At 38.6% G+C, this 17,250-nt stretch overlaps 1 protein-coding gene across 16 annotated transcripts in view; it reads left to right on the forward strand.

The window, feature by feature from the left end:
- The window catches only part of KCNMA1 (potassium calcium-activated channel subfamily M alpha 1), a 730,798-nt gene that overhangs the window by 468,742 nt on the left and 244,806 nt on the right, over window positions 1-17,250 (forward strand). The window lies entirely within an intron of this gene.

The raw sequence follows: 17,250 nt of genomic DNA on the forward strand, positions 1-17,250 counted from the left end.
AGGTAGGAACCTGGTGCCTTCAGGGTTTAGAACAGTGAGAGACTGGTACAGAGAGGCTCTCACTGCTCATGTCTGGCATGAATGAATGAATGAATGAATGACAATCCCAGTTTGACTATCAATTGATGTTTAGTATCTGTCAGCCAGGAAGCAGGACTGGGATAAGGTACAGAACAGAATAGCCTGAACAATTACCAAGGGAAAAGGTTTGAAAAGGTCAGGCAGGTAAGCAGCCCCATTTATAAAACACTAGCTCTGCCTGCAGGAACAAAAGCCCAGGGACGCTTGGGAGCGAGAAAGACGCCCCCTGCTCCCTCCCCAACTGGAAAGGAGAGGTTCCACTCACTCTGTTGGGGTTGACAAGCAACTGGGCCTGGAGCTGAGAGTGGGCGGTAGGACCTGGTGGCAGCAGCTGGGTGACGACCCTGGAGAAGGGGAGCACCCCGGAGAAGGGGAGCACCCTGGAGAAGCCTCCCTGTGATCTCATCTGCCCTGGTGGTACCCTGAGGACTCCTGGCCTCAGTGTGAGCTCTCTGGCTGTAAGACCAGACTATGACCTTGTCAGACACCAGAAAAATAACTGCTCTTCAGGATTTATGTGGGGGCAGAGGGATTGGAAAGGAGAGGGGTTTATTTGGAACTTTCAGCTTTTTGGATTTAAAGATTAAGGTGTTAAAGAGAATGGAAAGTAGCAAATTTGGAATAGACCGGCAGGCTTTCCAGCACAAGCTGGGAGGCATGGTTTGGGTATTTCCTGGGTCTTCTACTTGGATGGGACCTTGCTTACAGGATTATCCTGAGTGCTTTCTGCCCTGGGTTCATGGGAACCCTGAATGGTGAACGATTCATTATTTGCCTCCGTGTCCTTCAATCTCTGCTGGAATACCAGTGCGGCTTCCATCTGAGGAAGAGAGGAAGAGGTCTTAATTCCTTCACTGGTGTCACTGACCAGTGTGGAGATGCCAAGACACCTGTTCTCAGGACCATCCTAACCTGGTTGTTTGGGTCCTGAGTGCCAAGTCTGATTCTTTGAAGGGACAGCAGTGGCTGGGGGTCCTCCCTGTATGGAGCCACTGGCTTCAGGGTCCTGATTCTTGGACAGGGACAGAGACCTGATTGTTTGACAAGTCCTCAGAGCCAGAGGACTTGAGCTTGGTCCTGACTTGCCATCAACTTTACAGCAACAACTACAAATTACGAATAAAAAAATTTACATGTACCTATTACAGAAAATTTTTTTAAAAAACTCAAGACAATTAATTTAAAAATCCTGCATCTTTAACATAACTACTGTCATTGTTTTATGCTTTCTTAGTTTTTGTTTTTCATGTATTTGAAGTTTTATAGTTTTATCATAGAGAACATGCACTTTATTTTTTTAATTTTTAAAAGATTTTTATTTATTTATTTGGGAGAGAGAGAGATAGCGAGAGAGGGAACACAAGCTGGGGAAGTGGGAGAGGGAGAAGCAGGCTTCTCACTGAGCAGGGAGCCCGGGTGGCATCAGGACCTGAGCCAAAGGCAGATGCTTTGCGACTGAGCCACCCAGGCATCCCGAGAACATGCCCTTTATTTATGACTACTTTTATTTTTAATGTTTACTATTAGTTTTTTTTAATTGTGGTAAACAATATAGAACATAAAAATTTCCATCTTAACTATTTTTAAGTGTACAGTTGAGTGTGGTGTTAAGTGTACTGGCATTGTCGTGAGATGCATCTCCAAAACATGACATCTTGCAAATCTGAGACTCTTTGCCCGTTAAATAAACTCCTCTTCCCCTCACTCCTCAGCCTCTGGTAACCACCCTGCTGCTTTCCACACCCTGCTTCTTTAACTTAACACTATGTCATAAGCATTTCTCCCGTTACATGATTCTCAAACTTGTATAATATCTCATGAAGAAGATGGACGATATTGAAGAAAATCTACATTTAGGTATTAAGCCTCTGTCTATTTTTCTTATTTAATCAGCAGTTTTACAAAGAATGTCTTTGTTTCCTGTGGCATTTCCCTATACTTTTTTATATTTCTTTAGACTATATTTCCAGAAATGGAATTAGTTTGATGCATAATGCAGAATAACTTTCTGAAAATGCTGAATGAATTGACCGTTGCACCATCAAATTATAAGGTTATTTCATTGTAAAGTCATCTCTAGAAGGTGAAACTCAGATATCCTACTAGTTAAGTAGAATAAACACAATGTTACTGTATTTTTGGTTAACTTGGATTTCTCTTATTTCAGTCGAATCTAAAAATTTCTAATGTTAGCTTACTAGTTATCCTTACTATTTCATGATGTGCCTCTTTATGATTTTTCACCTATTTATGAACTAGGGGTAGGGTATTTTCCATACATGTTTTTGATATTACAAAGAGTTCATTCTTATTATATCATATTATTTTTAGTGTATGTTGTTATCTTATCTTCAGTGCTTTTTTTGACATACAGAATTTTGGTATTTTTATGGTGGCTGATCTGCTATTTATAGGTTTTTTAAGATTGCTTTTGCATCTGAGTTTACTATTCTTCCTCTCTGCAGAGAGATAATTAATACATAATTACATTTTCTTTCGCTTTTCTATGGCTTATTTATATTTCATTTCAATTCATCCCAAATTAATTTCAACAATGGCATGAGATGGCTCTTTGTATTGATCACCACTATTCACCAGTCCTTCCATCGTGAATGCTTAATGCTCACGTTCTTTCTGTTTGTGATGACTCCCTTTTCATACGTTCAGTTCTTCTCTATATAATACAGTCTGTTTTGCCTGCCTTTTTGTGATTTTCTTATTCTGTTGCTTTGTGGTCTCTAAATGGCCTCTGTGATTTCTGCATTTTGGGATTTGGTGAAGTTTCTTTGTGGCCTAATCCGTGGTCAGTGTTTGTGACTTTTCAGTGGTTTTTATTTCATTTATTTATTTATTTATTTAAAGATTTTATTTATTTGACAGAGAGAGATCACAAGTAGACGGAGAGGCAGGCAGAGAGAGAGAGGGAAGCAGGCTTCCCACTGAGCAGAGAGCCCGATGCGGGACTCGATCCCAGGACCCTGAGATCATGACCTGAGCCGAAGGCAGCGGCTTAACCCACTGAGCCACCCAGGTGCCCCTTCAGTGGTTTTTATTAAAGAAGGCGTGTTCCTAGTTTAATGAGTAATAGATGTGTCTGCCTACCCATCCTGGTAAATACATATGAATATATACCAAGGAATTAAATTTACACAAATATTCTTTATTTGTGCTTATTTTTGAGTAGTTTCTGGAAAAAGAACATTAACATCTCCCACTGTGCTGTGGCATTGCCAATGTTTCTTGTTTGTTTGATGTATTCTTCTGATTTTGTGTTTTGTATCTCAAAGGTATGTTTTTAGGTGTGGAAAGTTTTTTCATTGTTACACATTCTTGGCTGATATTCCTTTTATCAAGATGAGGAATTACTCTCTGTTTCTTTCATAATTTTTCATAGTAGCTGTCACTTTATTTAATACTATTATCACTTTTATTTGCCTCTTCTTTTGGTTAGCAGTTGTCTGGGACATATTTTTCAGGTTTTCATTTCTAACTTTTCTTTATATTTTGTTTTTAATATGTTTCTTCCAAACAGCATGCATCTGGAATGTGTTATTGATGGTTTTCTACTATCTGAGAGTCTTTGTCTTCTAATAGATGAATTTAACTCATTTGATTTTGTTGTGATGACTAATATAATTGGGCTGTTTTTGCTGTTACAATAATATTTTCTAATTAATATGCTTTTCTTTGGTTTCTTTTTTCATAATTCTTTTCCTTTAGTTGGATTGATCAATTTTTTTAGTTCTTTTTCCCCTCTAAGATTTTGAATTTGTGATTCCAAGTATATTCTTAAGTTTTTGATGCACAAACTTAAATTTTTCTGTTAATGTGTATAATTAATAGTATCTTCGCCTTGGGGTGCCTGCCTGGCTCAGTTGGAAGAGCACATGACTCTTGATCTCAGCGTTGTGAGTTTGAGCCCCATGTTGGGTGAAGAAATTACTTAAAATAAATAAACTTAAAAAATACAGTATCTTCCCCACAAGTAGGATGACAACTTTAGCTCACCTTTCTCACTTCCACTGCTGTCCCTCCCCCAAATCTACATCTTCCATGTAATATCATCCAGAGATTTTAACTTCGGGATCATTGTTATTATTTATTATGTTTTATAATACTCAGTCAACACATAAACTAATCAGTTCTTTTGATTATTTTCCCCCATTGATTTTTGTATCTCATTACTTTTGTTTATTTGACAGACAGAGATCACAAGTAGGCTGAGAGGCAGGCAGAGAGAGAGGAGGAAGCAGACTTCCTGCTGAGCAGAGAGCCTGATGCAGGGCTCCATCCCAGGACCCTGGGATCATGACCTGAGCTAAAGGCAGAGGCTTTAACCCACTGAGCCACCCAGGCGCCCCTATCGGAAGCATTTTTAAGGAATGGAGTGGGAGAGAGCCCTGCATCAGGCTCTCTGCTCAGCAGGAAGTCTGCTTCCTCCTCTCTCTCTGCCTGGCTAAGTATGTCTTTCTTGGTTCAAAATGATTTCTCCTGAGAATTATGAAGATAATCTTCCTTTTTTCCTTTCATCCAGTGCAGCCAGGGGAATTATGACAATAATTTATTCTGTCATTGTTTTGAGGGCCTTGTATCTTTATTTACATTGAAATGTCACCATGATATGTCTACATTTGGGTCGTTGAAAATTCATTCTGCTGCACAGTTAACAGACCTTTTCAACCTGAGGATGCAGGTCATTCTTTTGGCCTGGGAAACGTGATTCTAATGTTATTTTGCATTTTGCCTGCTTCCAATTGCCTTTATTTTCTCCTTCTAGAAATTCATTTAATAATATGTAATAAATATTGTATGTACGTTATATATAACTATGTGTGTGTATGTACACACACACACACACACAGTTACTCTATGTGCTATGCATATGTGAAATTATGTTTCTCAGCTCTGCCAAATTCATTTCCAACCGAATATCCACTTTTCATCTGCCAACATTTTTTGCTTTTCTCTTACATGCTATAGTCTCTCTTCCCTTCTTTTCATCCTTGGGGGAGCCTAGTATTACTTTAATGAGGTTTTGAGAGGGGTCGGAGGTAAAGCATTCCGTTCAACCTGCTATGTTTAACCAGCACTATTATTGGTTTAACTAGAACCAGATTACTGTTTTAATCACTGATGAATTATATATATTTTAATCTACTGATGAATTATATATATTGGTATTTTATGTATATTGGTATTTTATGTGGAATTGTGGCAAAATTAACAAGTGAGATTGTTTTATTTTTGTGCTTTGAAAAGTCAGGGTTTTTTGCACCAGGTTGGTGTCTATTTTATAAAACAACTTCAGTAGTTTTCTTTTTTTGTATTATGGGTTAGTTTAGAATTTCAATGAAATGTAAATGTTTTAAAGAATTTAATAATAAATTACATGGTTGCAAAGTCTTTGAAAGGAAGATATTAGTAAATTTTCTATTTATATATCAACTATTACTCTATGGCTATTTCCCTTTTTGGTCGTATCAGCTTTCAAGGTTTACATTTCTTGGAAAGTCATCCCCTATTACTGAGGCTTGCAGTTTTATTAGTATAGAACTGGGCATGAATTTTTTTTCTATTTGCGTCTTTATTGGATCAGCCAGTACTTTATTTTATTTTGTTTGATTGTTGTCGTTTGTTTCCTTAAATTTTTTTTATCCCTTTTAATCTTTATTGGTTTTCTTATTATTCAGTTATAAACACTAAAATAGAAATCGTCTACCTCCACATTGTTAAGATGACTTTTCCGCTAAGCTCTTGAGCTAAATGCATTTTTTAAAAGATTTATTTATTGGGCGCCTGGGTGGCTCAGTGGGTTAAGCCGCTGCCTTTGGCTCAGGTCATGATCTCAGGGTCCTGGGATCGAGTCCCGCATCGGGCTCTCTGCTCGGCGGGGAGCCTGCTTCCCTCTCTCTCTCTCTCTGCCTGCCTCTCCATCTACTTGTGATTTCTCTCTGACAAGTAAAAAAAAAAAAAAAAAAAAGATTTATTTATTTTGAGAGAGAAAAAACACATGCTGTGCAGGGTGGGATGGGGAAGGGCTGAGGAAGAGGGAGAGAGAATCTCAGGCAGACTCGCTGCTGAGCAGGGAGCCCGATGCTGTGGCTGGATCTCAAACCCTGAGATCATGACCTGAGCGGAAATCAAGAATCGGGCGCTCAGTTGACGGAGTCCCCCAGGCACCCCACGCTGAATGCATTTTTTATTTGTAGTCTCTTATTATACAATAGATTTCTTCTAACTTACAGTTAACAAGTATGCTCTTTAAAATTAATTTAAGTAGAGACGCAGCACGCTTGGTGGGTATCTTAATGGTTTTAGATTATTCAAGTGATTAATCAGGTAGGGAAATTTGCTAAGTATTTGAGAAAAAAAATAAAGCTTCATTCCATTCTGTTGACCAAAATAAACAAATACATCCAGGTAGATTCACAAGGTTAAAAGAATACATAGTCCTAAACCACAGGTTCCCACATGTGGCTGCAGTTTAGAATCATCTGGGGAATTTAAAATTTCTGACACCTAGGTTGTGCCCCAATTAAATCCGAATGTGTGGGAGGGGGAGACAGGTGTCAGTATTGTTTTAATATCCCTGGGAGAGTGCATTGGCAGCACAGTCTGAGAACCACTGCCCTGCAGCCTTGTTTTCTCAAAGTGTGGTCTCTGACCAAGAGCATCTGCACCATGTTAGGGCTGGTTAACTGTGCAGAGTGTCAGGCCCCATCTCAGACCCTCGGAATCAGAACATGAATGTTAACAAATCCTAGGTGATCTGTGTGCATGTGGAATTTGAAGAGTGGGTTTCTGTTTTTGTTTTTTTTTTTTTAATTTAAAAAAGGTTTTATTCATTTATTTGACAGAGAGCACAAGCAGGGGGAGCCGTGGAGGGCGAGGGAGAAGCAGGCTCCTTGCTGAGCAGGGAGCCCCCTGTGGAGCTCGATCTCAGAACTGGGGTCATGACCTTAACAAAAGGCAGATGCTTAACACACTGAGCCACCCAGGTGCCCCTGAATAGTGGTTCTCTAATGTCAGTGTAGCAATCTATTCCCCTTGGACTATTTATTTGAATAAAACTTTATTGGAATATAGCCGTACCCACTCATTTACAACAGCCACACCCATTCATTTACACACATTTACAGCAGAGTGGGAACTTGTGAGGGATCCTAAAATATTTGCTATCTGCCCACTTACAGAAGGTTTGCAATGCTTCTCAACCTTGATTCGTTCCTCAGACTCCTCTCAGAGCTTAGAATTCCCTCTGCCTGGCTGAACCAGGACAACAAAGTCAGAATAGATGCAGTTACTAGTAATTCTTAAAACTTTCTAGGTGTTTGAAATATGCAGCCAAGGTTCAGAACCACTGCCTTAAATGTATAAAGAACGTTTGATGAATTTAAAAAATCTGTTTCTATGTTAGAGGCAGCCACTGTTGAATTTTAACAAAAAGAAACAGTGATGGGAGACTGATGAATCAGGTCATGTAACAAACTTTAGAATCTGAAAAGAAAAAAAAGAAAACCCCTCCTTAAGCAAAATTTTAGACTTAGAAAAATCCTTTAAACAACAATAGAAGAAGAATGATGAACTGTGGAAGATAATAGAAAGCATAATGTCCACAGCACAATAAAGCCCAGACATACATACATACATACATATATATAAAATATACACATATATATAAAATTTTTATTTACTTATTGTAGAAAGAACGATAGAGCATGAGTGGGGGGAGGGTCAGAAGGAGAGAGAATCCTCAGGCAAAATCTCTGTTGAGTATGGTGCCCGGGGCTGGGCTCCATCATGACCTGAGCCAAAAGCAAGAGCAGGCCACCTAACTGACTGAACCACTCAGGTACCCCAACAAAGCCCAGATATATTAATAAGATGAAGACACAGGTCATCTGGCAAAGGCCCCTATAAGGCACCTTAAAGAACAAGATAAAATGACTAATAATATATGAAAAATAATTGACTTCATTTGTTGACATGGACAAGGAACCTGGAGCAGTGATGCACTTCTATCTGGGGCCTTTCCATTGGTGAGGCTCCCTTTCCCTCCACCCTTCCTCCCTCCTTGCCGTCTTTCCTGTATCACAGTACTTAACCTGGTGGGCATGTGGGCAGATGACCATTTACACACTGGTAGAAATGCAAATTGCTAGCAGCCTTTGGCAAGCGAATCTCAGTGTTGAACGTGTTTACTTGAGCACTGATGTCTGCGGTTGGAACTGACTGGCAGAGGTCTGTGCCAGGGCCATGTTTCCAAGCTTGGGCTTTGTGCAGGAAGCCAGTTTTGAGTTGAGACCTGGCTCTGTTGCCTACAGACTGTGTGCTGGACACACTGTCTTGTCCGTTTATCTTTAGCTATTTTTCTTCTGTTGTACTTGTAAACTATATAGTTAAAGGTTTTGGCATGCAAGAAGTAATTAAGAATAGTAGACAATCTATAAGTGTAGATTTCATCATTGTCAACATCATTTTGCCTCTAATTTAAAATAACAATAACATTATATATGGTGTGTGAGTGAGTGAATATGTGTGTGTGTGTGTGTGTGTGTGTCTTTCTGGACTTCTGTTTGTCTTGCTGATTTTTCTGTTGGGTTGTATACAATCCTACGCTTTTTAATTCTGTGGCTTTGCATGATGAAATTACCATTTACTGAGTACCTCCTATGTGCTGCCTGTATTATCAAAATACTTATTCTTCTCATATATAATCTCCAGGGTACCTTTTTAAAGTTGAAGTATAGTTAACATATATTAGTTTCAGGTATACAACATAGTGATTTGACAATTAAATACATCATGAAATGCTCACCATGGTAACTGTAGTTACCATCTGCCTTCATACAAAGTTATTACACTGTACTTCTCATCCCCGCGACTTATTTATTTTATAACTAAAAGTTTGTATCTCTTAATCTCCTTCACTGGTTTCTCCAGTCCCCCTTCTAGCCTCCCCTCTGGCAATTACCAGTTTGTTCTCTGTATTTATGAGTGTGTTTTTGTTTGTTTGCTTTGTGTTTTACGTTCCGTGTGTAAGTGAAATTATATAGTATTTATCTTTCTATCTGACTTATTTCACTTAGCATAATACTCTACATCCACTCATCTTGTCACAAATGGCAAGATTTCATTCTTTTTGACAGCTGAGTAATATTCTGTTGTATATATACGTGGGTATGGGTGTGTGATTTATATATATATATATATATATATATATATATATAATTTTATTTATCCATTCATCTATCGATGGCTACTTCAGTTGCTTCCATATCTTGACTCCTTGACTCCTGTAAATAATCCTGCAGTAAACATAGGATGTATGTATCTTTTCAAATTAGTGTCTTCATTTCCTTTGGGTAGATACCCAGAAATGGGATTACTGGATCATACGATATTTCTGTTTTTGAGGAAACTCCACATTGTTTTCCACAGTACTGATACCATTTTATATTTCTATCAACAGTGCATGAGAGTTCCCTTTTTTCCACATCCTCACTAATGCTTGTTATTTCTTGTATTTTTTTTTTTAATCATTCTGACAGTTGTGAGGTGATATCTCATCATGGTTTTGATTTTTACTTCCCAGATGATCACTGATATTGAGCATCTTTTCATGTGTGTGCTGGCCCACTATACGTCTTCTTTGGAAAAAGATATCTAATTAGGTCCTCTGCTCATATTTAAGTCAGATTATTTGTTTTCTTGGGTGTTGAGTCAAATGAGTTCTTTATATGTTTTGAATATTAACCTCTTTCTGACATCATCTGCAAATATCTTCCTTTCAGGAGGTTGGTTTTTTTTGTTCTGTTGATGGTTTCCTTTGCTGTGTAAAAGCTTTTTAGTTTGAGATAGCCCCATTGTTTATTTTTGCTTTTGTTTCCCCTGTCTGGGGAGACATATCCAGAAAAATATTGCTAAGACTGGTGTCTGAGAGATTATTGCCTGGGTTTTCTTCTAGGAGTTTTATGGTTTCAAGTTTCACATGTTGGTCTTTAATCAATTTTGAGTTTATTTTTGTGTATGGTATAAAAAAGTGGTCCAGTTTTATTCCTTTGTATGTAGTTGTCCAGTTTTCCCAGCACCATTTATTGAAGAGACTGTCTTTTCCCTGTTGTATATTCTTCCTTTGTTGTAGATGAATTGACCATACATGCATGGAGTTATTTCTGGGCTCTCTCTTCTGTTCCATTGATCTCTGTGTCTGTTTTTCTGCTGGTATCATACTATTGTGATTACTGTAACTTTGGGTGTATCTTGAAGTCTGAGTTTGTGATACCTTCCACTTTGCTCTTCTTTCTCAAGATTCTTTTGGATATTTGGTGTCTCCTGTGGTTCCATACAAATTTTAGAATTATTTGTTCTAGTTCTGTGAAAAACACTATTGGTGTTTTGATAGGAATTGCATTGAATCTGTAAATTGCTTTGGGTAGGATGGGCATTTTAACCATATTAATTTTACCAGTCCATGGGCATGGACTATCTTTCCATTTATTTGTGTTGTCTTCAGTTCCTTTCATTAATATCTTATAGTTTTCAGAGTAGAATTCTTTCACCTCCTTGGTTAAATATATTCCTAGATATTTTATTCTTTTTCTTTTTTTTTTTAGATTTTATTTATTTATTTGACAGAGATCACAAGTAGGCAGAGAGGCAGGCAGAGAGAGGAGGAAGCAGGCTCCCTGCTAAGCAGAGAACCCCATGTGGGGCTTGATCCTAGGACCCTGGGATCATGATCTGAGCCAAAGGCAAAGGCTTTAACCCATGGAGCCATCCAGGTGCCCTATTTTATTCTTTTTGATACAATTGTAATTAGGATTGTTTTCTTAATTTCTCTTTCTGCTATCTCATTAATAGTATATAGAAGCACAACAGATGTCTGTATATTGATTTTGTGTCCTGCAACTTTACTGAATTCATTTATCAGCTCTAATAGATTTTTAATGAAGTCTTTAAGGTTTTCTATGTATGGTAGTATGTCATCTATAAATAATGATGGTTTTACTTACCCCTAACCAATTTTGATGCCTTTTATTTTCTTTTCTTGCCTGATTCTTATGGCTATGACTTCCAGTAGTATGTTAAATAAAAGTGGTGAGAGTAGACATCCTTGTCATCTTCCTGATCTTATGGGAAAAGCTTTCAGCTTTTCACTATTGAGTGTCATGTTAGTTGTGGTTTTGTCATATATAGCCTTTATTATAATGAGGTATTTCTCTCTATACCTACTTTGTGGAAAGCTTTTATCATGAATGGATATTGAGTTTTTTCAAATGCTCTTTCTGCATCTATTGAGATGATCATACCATTTTTATTTTTTATTTTATTTATTTTTCAAAGATTTTATTTATTTGTTTGACAGACAGAGATCCCAAGTAGGCAGAGAGGCAGGCAGAGAGAGAGGAGGAAGCAGGCTCCCTGCTGAGCAGAGAGCCCGAAGCAGGGCTCAATCCCAGGACCCTGGGATCCTGATCTGAGCCAAAGGCAGAGGCCTTAACCCACTGAGCCACCCAGGTGCCCTGATCATACCATTTTTATCTCTCATTTTGTTCATGTGATGTATCATGTTGATTGACTTGTGGATATTGAACCATCCTTGGAATAAATCCCACTTGATCCTGGTAAATGATCCTTTTTGTATTTTTAAATACAGTTTGCTAATATTTTGTTGAAGACTTCTACATCTAGGTACCTAAGGGATATTGGCATATACTTTTTTTTTTAGTAGTATCTTTGTTTGGTTTTTGTATCAGGGTAATGCTGACCTCATAGAATAAATCTGGAACCATTCCTTTCTATTTTTTTTTAAAGAATAATTAGAGAAAGATAGTTATTAATTCTTTCACTGTTTATGGAATTTAACTTTGAAGCCACCTGATCCTGGACTTTTGTTTATTGGGAGTTTTTTTAAATTACAGATTGAGTTTTGTTACTAGAAATCAGTCTTTTCTGATTTTCTTTTTTTTTTTTTTTAATTACTTTTCAGTGTACTAGAATTCATTGTTTATGCACCACACCCAGTGTGCCCTCCACAATACAATACGTGCCCTCCACAATAGTAACCACCAGGGGTGCCCAACTTCCCACGCCCCGCCCCTTCGAAACCCTCAGAGTGTTTTTCAGAGTCCATAGTCTCTCATGGTTTTCTATTTCTTTCCTGTTTAGTCTTAGAAGACTATGTTTCTTGGGATTTATCCATTTTTCTTAGGTTATCCACTTTGTTGGTGTACAATTTTTCATAGTAATGTCTTATAATTCTTTGTATTTCCGTGGTATTGGTTGTCCCTTCTCCTCTTCCTTTTTTTTTGTTAAAGTTTATTTTTTAGTAATCTCTACACCCAACAGAGGTTTCAAACTCACAACCCCAAGGTCAAGCGTCATATGCTCTTCTGACTGAGCCAGCTGAGCACCCCTCTTCATTTTTCATTTTATTTATTTGCATTCTCTCTCCCCCTCTCTTTCTCTTTTTCAATGAGTCTGACTACAGTTTATCAATTTTGAGTATCTTTTCAAAGAATGAGCTCTTACGTTTCATTGATCTTTTCTGTTTTTCTATTGAGTCTCAATTTCATTTATTTTTACTCTGATCTTTATTATTTTCTTCCTTCTGCTAATTTTGTTTTATTTTTGTTGTTGTTCTTCTTCTTTTTCTAGTTCCTCCAGGCATAAGGTTTGATTGTTTATTTGAGATTTTTCTTGTTTCTTGAGATAGGCCTGTATGACTATATACTTCCTTCTTAGAACTGCTTTTGCTGCATCACAAAGATTTTGAACCTTTGTGTCTTCAGGGTATGGGCCAAGAGATGAAGGTACTAAGAGTAGGTGGAGAGCTTCAGCTCTGGTAGAGTTGCAACAGAAGCCTCAGCCAATGCCATGTAGAGTTCTACAGCCACATGGTTCTTTAGGGTTGTCCTAAATGGAAACAGGGCAGCGAGTCTTTTCCCCACATCTGGTTATTGGGGGCCATCCCTGGCAAGTGTATAATCTTAGATGAGACCTCTTCATGAGTCAGGAAAGAATAAATATCTCTCTGGGGCACCTGGGTGACTTAGTCAGTGAAGCATCTGCCTTCAGCTCAGGCCACGATCCCAGGGTCATGGTATCAAGTCCTGCATCAGGCTCCTTTGTCAATGGGGAGTCTGCTTCTCCCTCTGCCTGCTGCTTCCCTTGCTTGTGCTCTTTCTCTGGCAAATAAATAAAATCTTAAAAAAAATTAAAAAAGAATAAAGATCTCCAAAGAAGGGACCTGGGCTGTGCCTCATAGTATCCACTACAGCTCATGTGTGTTATTCATTTAATATAGTCTCAGATACGATATAGAAGTGTTTTATTAGGATTCTTATAGTTCATCATTAGTACCCCACAATATGTGAAGTACCTGTGCCCAGGTAATTCCAGCTTTCTAAACTAATACAGAGTACAGAAAATGAGAGAACCATCCATTTTAATTAGTTGTTGATATAATAGAGAAGTTTACTATTTCTTAATATTTAAAGGAACTCACTTGGATTCATCTGGATCTTTGTGGGGGCATAAATCATGGTTTTTGGCACACACATATTTTCTTCTTTACATCTTGGTCCTAGTCATTTTCTATTTTCCTGGAGTATCATTGTCTTTCAGAGGTTTTAAGTTTTAGGGAATAAATGGTAAGAATACAGTATTATAAAGCAAAGAAGATGAATGATTTGTCAATTAGCCATGCCCTTTCCACCTCTCCCTTTTCTTGGTCTCCTTTATGGAATTTGAGTTGCTGTCTGTGCTTCTATAGGACATCTCTGGGTACAGCAGAAAGACCATTGTTTATGACTTTTCCCTGGTTAGGGGGCTTCAGATGTCCTAAGGGTGTCAGCCCTCCCCTGTGAGCCCTCAGTACTCATGGCTCTTTTCTTCAGGGAAAGACCACCCTCCTTGGGCGGTCTCCGTGTTCTGAATGCAGAGTATGTACCTTTAACTCTCTGCTCATTCTTTTTCTTTTCTTTTCTTTTTTAAAAGATTTTATTTATTTATTTGACAGAGATCACAAGTAGGCAGAGAGGCAGGCAGAGAGAGAGGGGAAGCATCCCCACTGAGCAGAGAACCTGATGTGGGGCTCGATCCTAGGACCCTGAGACCATGACCCGAGCCGAAGACAGAGGCTTTAACTCACTGAGCCACCCAGGCACCCATCTGCTCATTCTTTTTCAAAAGGCTATTTATTTATTCAGCTCAGGTGGATATTTACCAAGCACTCACCTTACTCCAGGCTCTAATTCAAAGCCACGAGCAAAGCAGACACCAGTTCCTCCCCTCAGCCCACTGATGTTATGGATAAGGAGTCAGAAAGTAAATCACTTAGGTAAAGAAGACGCTAGTGCTTCCTCATGCTGTGGAGAAAAGTGAAGTGGGCACAAAGAGTAAGAATTTGGAGGGGGGCCGGCAGAGATGGATAACAGAAGAAGGCATCCAGGTTGGAAGGAGGCTAACGCCAGGAGATGGAGGAGGCCGTCAGATCCGCAAGGAAATGGGGTGGTGTTGCTTTATAGGCCCTTGGAGGACTTGGACTTTTGACTCTGTGTGAAATGGGGACCTTGGAGGATTTTGAGCAGAGGGGAGTCATGATCTATTATATTGTTTACCAGGTTCATTCTGGCTGCTGTGCTGAGAATCGGCCAGCGGGGTCCAGGGCAGAAAGCAGGGAGCTGAAAGGTCCATGCTTCAGATGACTATCTCTGTAGGCAGTTTGGCTTGTTTTTCTTTCCTGTACATTGGTAATCTTCTAGTGTCTCCCTGCTTTTCTATAGGCAAAATGCTCAGATCTAGATCTACAGTTCACCTCTGGCAAGACTAGAGGAACTTCGGCTGCTGCATTCACTGTTTCCTACCCTTACTTCCATACAGCTCCCTAACAAGGGAAGCTTTTATTCTATTATACATTTATGAGTCACTTTAAAATGTGGGAGGCTGCAGACAAATAATAGAGGACGCAGCAGTATCACCTACAGTAAAAAGAAAGAAATCCAGTTCAAAGTTTGTTTTCTATTTTTGTTTCCATAAATGAAGAAAAATATATGCAAATATATATATATACATAAATATATATTTACATATATACTATATATGTAATATATGTACCATATATACTACATATGTAATATGTTATATATTGTATATGAGATATATATGTGCGTATATATGCATACACTGGATTTTTAGGCTGAAGCAATTAGCAGCTAATATGGCACTAAAACATCCTTCTGTGTCCTTACTGGTTTCAGTGCTGCTAGTCTTCTATCTCAAATTTCTCAATGTGTCACTTTATCTCCCGGCAGTGTGTGCCGATGATGCTGGACTGAGACCAGCCATCCGGTTGGGCTGGATGCTTAGGATCAACAGTAGAGTTTATTACAAGTATACCTCCCAGCCTCTGCCACTCAATTCTGATTTAATAAGGCTTGAGAACTTTGAAAATATTTTGCACAAGCAATATATTTTCTGGGAGGTCCTGGGCTTTTGAAGACATTTTTTGTTTTTATTTTTATTGTTGAACAAGTGCTTGACAGGCATAAAAGTCTTGGGCCAAATTCTCCTTGTCTTAAGAGTCTGAGTGTTGCCCATTGTCATTTATATCTACTATCACATCGTGTTGTCTTTGTGGCGTTCATGGTGACCCTCTCCCCACCCTGACACTTTGTTTTTTAATTTATGTTCATACTTAAAATTTGAAGAAAAGACTCTGGACGTGAGTTTCTAAGAGCTGGTCATTCATTTTGGCTCTTACTCTCCAGTCCTTTTTCCCTTTCTAGAAAGTTCTTTTCAATTATGTCCCACCCATTACTTAGGATCTGCAGGTTGTTTGTACTTCCTTTTGGAACATGTTTTATTCATAAGCTGGATTTCTGTGATCTCCCCTCCATTTCCATTTTCTTAGATTTCATCCTTTTTTCTCCCTTTTCCTTATGTTCTCTGTGTTCTGGGATTATTTCTCAGGTTTGTTCTCTGCAGCGTTCGGCTGCGTTAAGTGAACCTTTCATCAGTTCTGTTAGGACTGTGTTTCGGCTCCTGGGCCTTCAGTTCATCAACATCCCCTCTCATCTCTGCACTTTCTGGTTTAATAAAAGTAATATAAATATCATTTGGCATAGAAGGCCAGCGTCTTCTGAGAAAATCTTCTGTTCATGAAGGTAAATCCTTTTTAGATGAGAAATTTCCCTTTTGAGCTATTATCCCTTTCTTCCTCTTGTGCAATAGGATTTTTTCCCCCCTCCTGGGCTTTGCGTTAGTCCTTCCTTGTCCCCTAATGCTTGAACAGGGCGAAATCTAACCGGGCCCAAAGTGGAGCCATAGAGTGGAAAACTTCGCATCTGTCTGCTTTCCTTGACTCATTGCAGTGACTCTTCCCACTGCTTCCTGCCTCACATATGGGGGCAGAAAAAAGTCTCACCCATCAGCCAAGAGCTGCCTGTCAACAATTTAGCCCACCTTGGGCTTAGTACTGCACTTGGCATGTGGGGGCACTCGACAAAATGCTTTCGGAAAATCTGTACAAGAAAATCCCCTTAGCAAAGTGTGTGATATTGAAACTCTCTCAAAGCTGTGATAATCAGCATTTTTTCAGTAATTCTCTTACATGATGGCCAAGCATGAAAACCCCATGAAGTGACTCAGAATGTTTTTGACTCATGAATTTGATTTCAACGAAATATATTTTACTCCAGGCTATTAAAACACAACAATAATTTATATTTTCTCTAATCCTGGATGGTATCTTCCTTCCTGGTACCTGTCCCTCTTCTGCTGTCTAGAAATGCTGGCTCTTGGTTTCCATTCAGCAGAGGTTGCCAATTTAGAAAGGACAGGCATTTATCTTGATGCTTAGTAAAAGCGGAAATATATATGTTTTGGATCCTGAAGTTATGAGGTGTGAGATCTTACCAATTTGACTTTTTTTTTTTTTTGATTGGGGGAGAAATTGAGAAAATGGATCTAGAAAATGGATCACACTGTAGCCTTTACTCTTCATTTTATCAGGTGAAGATAAAGTTAAAAAAAAAAGAAATCAAAGACATCAGGTTATCCGATTTGTTTGTAATCTGCTCTTAGCATAAAGGTTACCTGGCCCCATTCCCAGTGTTTTTCAGAGACAAAATCCTCTCAAAAGAGTAGGCAACTTGGGAACAGTGC

Source organism: Mustela lutreola, chromosome 4 (assembly GCF_030435805.1).
Source record: "Mustela lutreola isolate mMusLut2 chromosome 4, mMusLut2.pri, whole genome shotgun sequence".
NCBI lineage: Eukaryota > Metazoa > Chordata > Mammalia > Carnivora > Mustelidae > Mustela > Mustela lutreola.